This window comes from Phoca vitulina, unplaced genomic scaffold (assembly GCF_004348235.1).
Source record: "Phoca vitulina isolate PV1807 unplaced genomic scaffold, GSC_HSeal_1.0 scaffold33, whole genome shotgun sequence".
Classification (NCBI taxonomy): domain Eukaryota; kingdom Metazoa; phylum Chordata; class Mammalia; order Carnivora; family Phocidae; genus Phoca; species Phoca vitulina.
Genome location: NW_022589736.1, coordinates 18,593,613 through 18,602,741, shown reverse-complemented (window position 1 = coordinate 18,602,741; position 9,129 = coordinate 18,593,613).

The following is a 9,129-nucleotide window of genomic DNA, read 5'->3' as shown; positions in this document are numbered from 1 at the left end:
AATGAGAGTTTGATTTGAAAGAGAAAGTGTTTGAAATTCCTTTGCACTTGTTTTCTGCGCCTGCATCTTTTAGAATTCTCCTGAAGTCACCCTCACTCTCCTTTTTCAGTAGGCAAACCAGGACATGAATCAAAGAGAACTTCCATTCGATCCTGTAGACCTTGGCATTTGAAAAACATATATCAAGAAATTGTGATACTAGCAACTTTCAATTATATTTGGTGACATTCCACAAAATTCTGGTTGTTTTTCGTAGCTTTAAAGATCGATATACAATATGTACAGTGCGTGCAAGTCTTTTTTTTCTTTTGTTTTTCATAGCCCTAACTTGATACTAATACAACAACAACAACCCTGTTACAACTTAATTTTTTAGAAGTATGCCAAAATAAAGTCATTTTCACCAAAAGCTTTTATTGCTTAACCTCTGTAGACTCTCAGGAGCATTATTGTCTCATCTTTGGATTTGTAAGCATCTATTTTTTTTTTTAAAGATTTTATTTATTTGAGAGAGAATGAGAGAGAGCACATGAGAGGGGGGAGGGTCAGAGGGAGAAGCGGACTCCCTGCCGAGCAGGGAGCCCGATGCGGGACTCGATCCAGGGACTCCAGGATCATGACCTGAGCCGAAGGCAGTCGCTTAACCAACTGAGCCACCCAGGCGCCCTGTAAGCATCTATTTGGTATGCCACTGTCTTGTGGTTTCTGATGAGACATGGCAGGTGATATGGAATCATACAATAACCCGCACCCCCCAAGTATTTATTTTGTGCCAACTGAGTGCCGAGGACTGTTGAAGGGAATTGGCATCTTTTTCCTATCATACCTCTCTCCACCCTACACAGTAAGACCTCTGACACAATTGTTAAGTTGGATTGGCTAGGAAATCACATTGCAAAATAATTATAAAATGTCATGGATTGGTAATCCGATGTGGCAGGATTTTTTTGTTACTCGTGTATACAAGTGCATCGGTGCCACTAAATAACATTCTGGTTTAAAACTTTTCAAATACACTCAAAATCAATTACAGAAATGAAACTGATAAAATAAATCATTAAGGCACAAGGAAAGGAAGGAAATAACTGTAAGAAAAAATAGCTATAGAAATCAGCATTTGAAATATTGTTCAAATGAATGTGTAAAACGTAGAAGTATTTTCCATTAACCTATATAGTGATCTGGAATAGACATATAACTGATAGAAGAAAAAAATAACAGTTTTGTAATTTCTAGTATGAAGGCATTGAATGGAATTGAAAATTCAGTTTGTTCATGTTTTTAGTCTAGATTTACAAAACAACTTAAGTAGACTTAAGTAGTTCCTCTAGATATGAAGCTTAAAAACATTCTAAAATTTTTAGATTTTTTGTTTAGTGTTCCTATTGACAGCTTTAAAAAATATTTTTAACATTTTTTGTTTTGAAATAATTTTGAACTTAATAGGAAAGTTGCAAGAATGCTAGATAGTCTTCCCTTGAATTCCCCACTCCTAACACTTTGCCCCATTTGATGTAGTATTCCTTCTCTGTCTCTCCCTCTCTGTCTCTCCCTCTCTCTCTCTCTCTCTGTGTATTTTGTGAACCATTTGAGAGTAAGTTGACAACATTCACTTGTGATGGCTCCACTATATATTTCCTAAGAACAAGGACATCCTTGTACACAGCCACAGTACAATGACCCACATCAGGAAACTCACGTTGATACAGTACCTTTCTCTAGACTCTGGACCTCACACAAACCTCCTCAGCAGGGTGTTGGGAACAAACCACATCCATGTTCCCAGACCAGACGCAGTCCTGGTTCAGATGTTACAGTTCCAGTCTAGAGTAGCTCCCTGATTTTTCTTCATGCTTCATGACTTTGACATTTCCAACAGTATAGGGGAGTTCCTTTGTAGAAAGTCTCTCAATTTGGGTTTGTTTGATGTTTCTTCATGATTAGATTTCATTTATGTACTCTTCAGCAGGATTTTTTGATTTGTTCCATTTACTGGTGATATTAACTTGGATGTGTTAGGGTTTCTGTTTTTTTAATATTTTGGTGACAGGGTAACATGCAGGTATTTTAGTAATAGAAGGCCTGTTGGTCTAGTTCTTTGGAGTTGGTGTTTGAAATCAGGCACTGGGATTTTTTTTTAAATCCCAGAGGGTACACCAGCCGTGGGGCTGAGAAGTCTGCATTTTTAGCAAGATGTGCTGGTGCAGACAATTTAGTTATTGAGTCACCTTGGAGGAACAGTACAGTAGGCGAGTATCAGCGGGTGGAGGGAGACGACTTCTTACAAATGCCCTATCAGTGTACTTCATATCACTGAAAACAACATTCCTGTGTCATTCTGTATTGTCTCTAATCAAAATGAACACCATAGTTGGAAGTTTATACAAATGAAAAACTTGAACTCACGTAGTCTGAAGAAGTAAGACATTCCATGTTTTTTTAAGCATATATTATTTTATCACCATACAATTGCCCTGTCCATGCGCTGATGTAGTACATATAGAACATGACAGGTAACGGTGGTAACATCCAGAGTAGCAGGTGTTTTGTTGTGATGAATTTAATGATAGGAGATATATGGACATCATCATAGTTAGAAACTAGGTTAAGAGATTTCAGTTTAGTGGTATTGTTAATTGAAGAGAACTTCTAGTCTCACATACACACAAAGGAATATATTCAAGATTGTAGAAAATGTGTATGTTCCTATTTTTGAGAAATATGCATGACAGAAAGTAATCATAATTTGCCTGAATGATTTGTAATTCAATCATCAGTTGACTAAAATAGGTTTGTATCTAAATTAAAATGTTCAGAACCTGGTTTTTATTGAGTTAAACTTTAACTGAACTTCATTAGAACCCTTGCAACAGAAATTAATCTTAAGAACTGAGGAAGGGGAAAGATTAATTTACAGCAAGCGTACTCAAAAAAATGACTTTTGAATGGTTTTCAGCTGGGAGAATGTAGATTTTTGAGCATCAAGTATTCTTTTTCAAAGACATAACTTTATTTGTAACTTGGGTGCATAAACATTTTCACCAAAATCTGGTGTTACTTTTTTGTTTCAATTCCAAAAGCAACATAATTTATATAGAAACAGACTTTGTAGCATTAAAAATGTATTACATCTTTTAATGATAATTAAAATTTCAGAAAGTTCAGAATTTCGAGATACTTTTTTTTTTTTTGGTAGAAGACGTGCTACTGTTTGTAGTCAATAGTATGAACTAACAATGTGGTAGGTATCAAAAGTTAGGTATGATCGTAGATCGCAAAAGACTTAAAAATTATTTTGTGAGAATGTTGCTTATTTTACAGGTGGCCTGTGTTCATAGTCATGAAGCATATTTGGTTCTGGAAAATTCCTAATTTGTTATGCTATGGAGTTATCTGTTTTATGTAAATTCATTCACGTAGTTTTTGAAAAAGTACGTTAAACATATTTTCTGTGAATTAACCTTAGAGGCATATATGCACTGTAAACACTCATTGTGTTTCCTTCCTTTGAAATAGATTTTTTGTTGAGTAAACACTAAAAGAAGGAAAGAAATCACTACCACATTTATTTTCAAGTTTTGTGGAATGAAGGCTGAATTGTTTTAGCAGCAATACCACTCTGGTAGTGAACGAAGTGGATTAACTTAACGCTGTAAATATGTCTGCAGGGGTAAAAAGAGTACATGGATTTATTTCTTGACACATACAAATAAAAAATCATGACAGTACCTTAGGATATTGTTACCAGATTCTGATGACAGGTATTTTAACCTCCTCTCTCCTCAGCCCCAGTCAGTGGTGGAATGGTGACGTGTGGAAAGGCGAGGAACGGGGGATGGGAGGAAGACCTCTGCTAGATTTGGGGAAAAGTACCTCATTTTCTTAAGCTTCAGAGTCCTCCCCTGTAAAGAGGGTAAGAGGTAGTCTGAGTTGCAAACGAGAGAGCATCTGAACTGTAGCAGAGTCTGGCAAATATAAATAATAAATGGTGCGAATGACAGTTTTCCTTTTAATGGTGTTGTGACAACGGTATTGTGTCAGGTGAAATTTCTGCAGTCCTACCAAACCCGCTTGTTTCTTGGGTAGAATTTAATATCACAGAGAATTGTTTTGGTAAAATTTTCTTTTCCGGGGGCGCCTGGGTGGCTCAGTAGGTTAAGCGTCTGCCTTCGGCTCAGGTCATGATCCTGGGGTCCTGGGACTGAGCCCTGTGTGGGGCTCCCTGCTCAGCGGGGAGCCTGCTTCTCCCTCTCCCTCTGCCCCTACCTGGCTTGTGCTCTCTCTCTCTCTTACTCTCTCAAATAAATAAATAAAATCTTAAAAATTTTTTTCTTTTCCTATATATTTTTCTTTTTTTACCGATTCGAAAGATGACTTATGTTTAACGAATTTTCTTGAGTTGGAAACAGAAGGGCGTAGTTTCATTTAATAGAATGGTGGAAAGGAGCTACCTATAAATTAATCTCTTTTAGGATATATGTGGTATCCTGATGGGCATGTCTTTTGATAGCGAGTATTTAAAATAAGGCAGAAGCTCTGGTGAGATCCCCCTGACAGTGCCTCCCAGGAAAGAGGAGGGAGACTTTGATCCACCGACAGGAGTCCCTGGGGTGAGGGCATGGGACCACTATCTTTACAACAGGAGATCCTTTTAGAGAATTCCATTATGTCAGCATATTATTAATAATTTGTATGTATGGTATTAACTTAAGAATATAAAAGTTTTATAGGTTTCTCAAATGAAGAATTCCTTAATCAGAATATGATTAAATAATTTTATTCTGAAATGCCTCATTAATCTGCCATTGTTAGCAATAAGATGATTTTCCAAAAAAACTTAAGCTCATCTTAAGAACCCATTTAGAAAAATTAGATGTAAATCTTCACCATCCTAAATGGTGTGCAAAATCTAGATTATAGGTTATCTTCTGTCATTTCTAATCTGAGAAACTAAATTATCAAATTGGTTACAATTGAAGTCCTATGGTCCAGTTGTTATGGTTTTAGATGAGTCGAGTTCACTGGTCTTGGAGAGACCATGCCAGTTTATATTGGCTGTTCAGAAATGTCAAAATTCAATCACTCCAGAATGATGCAGGGTAAAGTATAAGTTTATCTTTACTTTTTCCCTTTGTTCCAATACTTCAGGCATTAATAACAGCTTGGTGTCTTTTTAGACCTTTATAAAACACATTCACTCTTCCCCTTTATACACACACACACACACACACACACGCACGCACACACACACAGACAGTTAAATAAAAGCAAATAATCTGTACATATTTTATATAATTTTGCTTGCACCTTTTAGAGAGTTGTATGTACATATATGTGCATGCTCTTTCATCATGTATTTCTCCATTGATGTACATCTTGTTTATAATTTATAAGTACACAAACATAACTATGATAATTAAGTGGTAATGATGGTAATAGTATCAGTATATAACATTTGTTGAAATTTATTTTGTACCAGGCCGTGGGCTAATTTACCTCATTTAAAAATAACCAAATGGGGTACACACCATTATAATACACATTTTACCAATAAAGGATTAGTCTCAGAGAGGTTAAGCAACAGGCCCAAGAACATTGTACCTTCGTGCACATTACATACCTGTAAGAGACTCCCAGGTGTAAAATTGTTAGGTTAAGGGGAACACACATTTTAAATTCTGGTAGATGCTGCTAAATTGTGTTCCCAAAAAGCTGTTAACCAATTCAGTCCCAAAAGCAAGGTATAAGAGCACTTGTAACCTCATATTCTTCCATGAAATAGTGTGAATCTTAATTTTTGCCCATTTATGTGTACCTGAGTATTAAAATTGCACATATTTTCATATGTTTAGTTGTTATTTGTATTTTTCCTGGGAATTGCACTTCCATATTGTTTGCCGCCGTTCTGTTGAATCGTTAGTCATCTTTCCTGATGGGCCAGGGATACGTGCGTCATTGATGTGCATTCTTTAGCATACATGTTTCTTTCCTTTGAGTGTTTCTGTTTTAACTTTGTTTATGATGGCTTTTGGCTTACAGGAGATTTAAATTTTTATGCACAAAACCTGCCAGACTTTCCCCTGATTTTATATTTTGCTCAGAAAGACCTAGACCCCTCAAACACTTAAGTACGTTTTCCTTTCTTATTCTTTCATGGCTTGTGTTAACTTTGTTATTCATTTGAAATGTTGAGTGTTGTGGTGCAGGGTAGGAATCTAATTTTATTCTTACCTGCCTGAAATCTCACATTATTCTAACAGCATTCACCGGGTAAGACCTGTCTTTCTTTCACCAGAGTGGAATGCTGCCTGTGGCATATGTCAGGGGTACTTTTCATTTCAAGGTTGCTTGAATATACAATACTATTAGGGGACAAGGGAAGAGTCTTGCACTTGTCACACACCTAGGGGAGTTGCACACTTAAGTTCTCGTTCTTCACTCTGCTTTTGTCTCTGTGTCTCTTCAAATACAAGCATGAATCTACTTTCATTCTAAAATTGAAATATTTGGTGGGGGTGTGTTTTGTGTCTCAGCCTATTCATCCTGATGGCTTTGGCTGGAAATGCCTGGGACACTCACCTGGGCCCTGAATGCTCGTGGTGCCTCCCCCCTCCCCCGTATACATTTCCCCAACCAGAGTCCATATTGTGGCTGACCCAGGCCTTGTGGTGTTTTTTTTTTTAAAGATTTTATTTATTCGTTTGAGAGAGAGAGTACGTACTAGCAGAGGGAGAGGGAGAAGCAGGCTCCCCACTGAGCTGAGAGCCCGATGTGGGGCTCCATCCCAGGACCGGGAGATCATGACCTTAACCATCTGAGCCACCCAGGTGCCCCAGGCCTTGTGGTTCTTGTCAGGATGCAGATCTCACCTCAGCAACAACCATCAGGGAACTTTGAAAAAACAGGGTTCATTACTCACAGGTCCTGGAGGGTATACAGCACATCCAAGGGCCACACACTGAGGTCAGGGAGAGAGAGACCATGGAGTTCTGCCTTCATTGGGTCCAAGGGTGGGGGGCCTAGGGTTTTGAGGACTCGCTCTTTATTGGTGAATTGAAAACACTTAAGTGTGGGATTTAAAGGGCAGGAAGGGAGAAGCAGGGTTACTCAAGCGGTCAGTTATCTAGGCTACCCAGGGCTTTCTAACAAGGGATCTCCAAGGTTGGGCAGCCCGGTTCCTTGGCTAGTGCTGTGGCTGGCCATATGTTTATTCGAGATGGATCTTTGAAATGGAGCCCTCCGCCATCGAAAGGTGAACATCAGGCACTTACATTACAATCAAAAATAATTGCCAAGCACTTACATTACAAGGCAAAATAGGAAAAATCCATTTATGACCTACTTGTTGATTACTTTTTTCTTCTTGTAGGGGCAGGCCTCAATTAGAAATGGTATGTTTGGCCATTTATGAATCTAGAGGGAAGGAGAACTGCTAATGTAGAATTTCTTACCTTTCTGCAGGCTGTGTAGAAATCCTTTAGTGGAACAAACAGCATTTTAATCTAGAGCCAGCAATATGGTTGAAGATTTTTTTTTTTAAGGAATATGATTTTAAAATTGACTTCTCTACATATAAAAATCTCCAAGGTAAATTGTTAATGGGAGAAAAAACAGGAAGGAGTGGAATAGTGTATATAAGATGCATGTTTAAAAAAAAAAGATGCATGTTTAAAAGGTGGGTGATGGGCATTAAGGGGGGCATGTGGTGGAATGAGCACTGGGTGTTATATACAACTGAGGAGTCACTGAACTATACTTCTGAAACTAATAATACGCTATATGTTAACTAATTGAATTTAAATTTAAAAAAAGTTAAAAAAAAAAAGTGGGAAGAGGAGAAACATACATTTGTGTGTCTATATGGAAATGGAAAATAAGGATAGTTTTTACCCCTTGGGGGCAGAGGTCGCAGTGGAAGTGGCCAGGTGTGGGAACAAATAGAAGACAATAGAACTGTCACCTAGTGGTGACAATTTTAAACTTTCTTGTCTTTGAACCATGGGAAAGTATTATCCCCATATTCTTTATTATTATTATTATTATGTTATGTTAATCACCATACATCATTAGTTTTTGATGTAGTGTTCCATGATTCATTGTTTATGTATAACACCCAGTGCTCCATGCAGAACATGCCCTCCTTAATACCCATCACCAGGCTAACCCATCCTCCCACCCCCCTCCCCTCTAGAGCCCTCAGTTTGTTTCTCAGAGTCCATAGTCTCTCCTGGTTCGTCTCCCCCTTCTTTCTTCCCCTCCTGCTATCTTCTACTTCTTCTTTTTTTTTTTTAACATATAATGTATTATTTGTTTCAGAGGTACAGGTCTGTGATTCAACAGTCTTACACAATTCACAGCGCTCACCATAGCACATACCCTCTCCAGTGTCCATCACCCAGTCACCCCATCCCTCCCACCCCACCCCCCACTCCAGCAACACTCAGTTTGTTTCCTGAGATTAAGAATTCCTCATATCAGTGAGGTCATATGATACATGTCTTTCTCTGATTGACTTATTTTGCTCAACATAATACCCTCCAGTTCCATCCACGTCGTTGGAAACGGCAAGATTTCATTCCTTTTGATGGCTGCATAATATTCCATTGTATATATATACCACCTCTTCTTTATCCATTCATCTGTCGATGGACATCTTGGCTCTTTCCACAGTTTGGCTATCGTGGACATTGCTGCTATAAACATCGGGGTGCATGAACCCCTTCAGATCCCTACATTTGTATCTTTGGGGTAAATACCCAGTAGTGCAATTGCTGGGTCGTAGAGTAGCTCTATTTTCAACTTTTTGAGGAACCTCCATACTCTTTTCCAGAGTGGCTGCACCATTGCATTCCCACCAACAGTGTAGGAAGGTTCCCCTTTCTCCGCATCCCCGCCAACATCTGTCGTTTCCTGACTTGTTAATTTTAGCCATTCTGACTGGTGTAAGGTGATAGCTCATTGAGGTTTTGATTTTGATTTCCCTGATCCCGAGCGATGTTGAGCACTTTTCATGTGTCTGTTGCCCATTTGGATGTCTTCTTTGGAAAATTATCTGTTCATGTCTTCAGCCCATTTCTTGATTGGATTATTTGTTCTTTGGGTGTTGAGTTTGATAAGTTCTTCATAGAT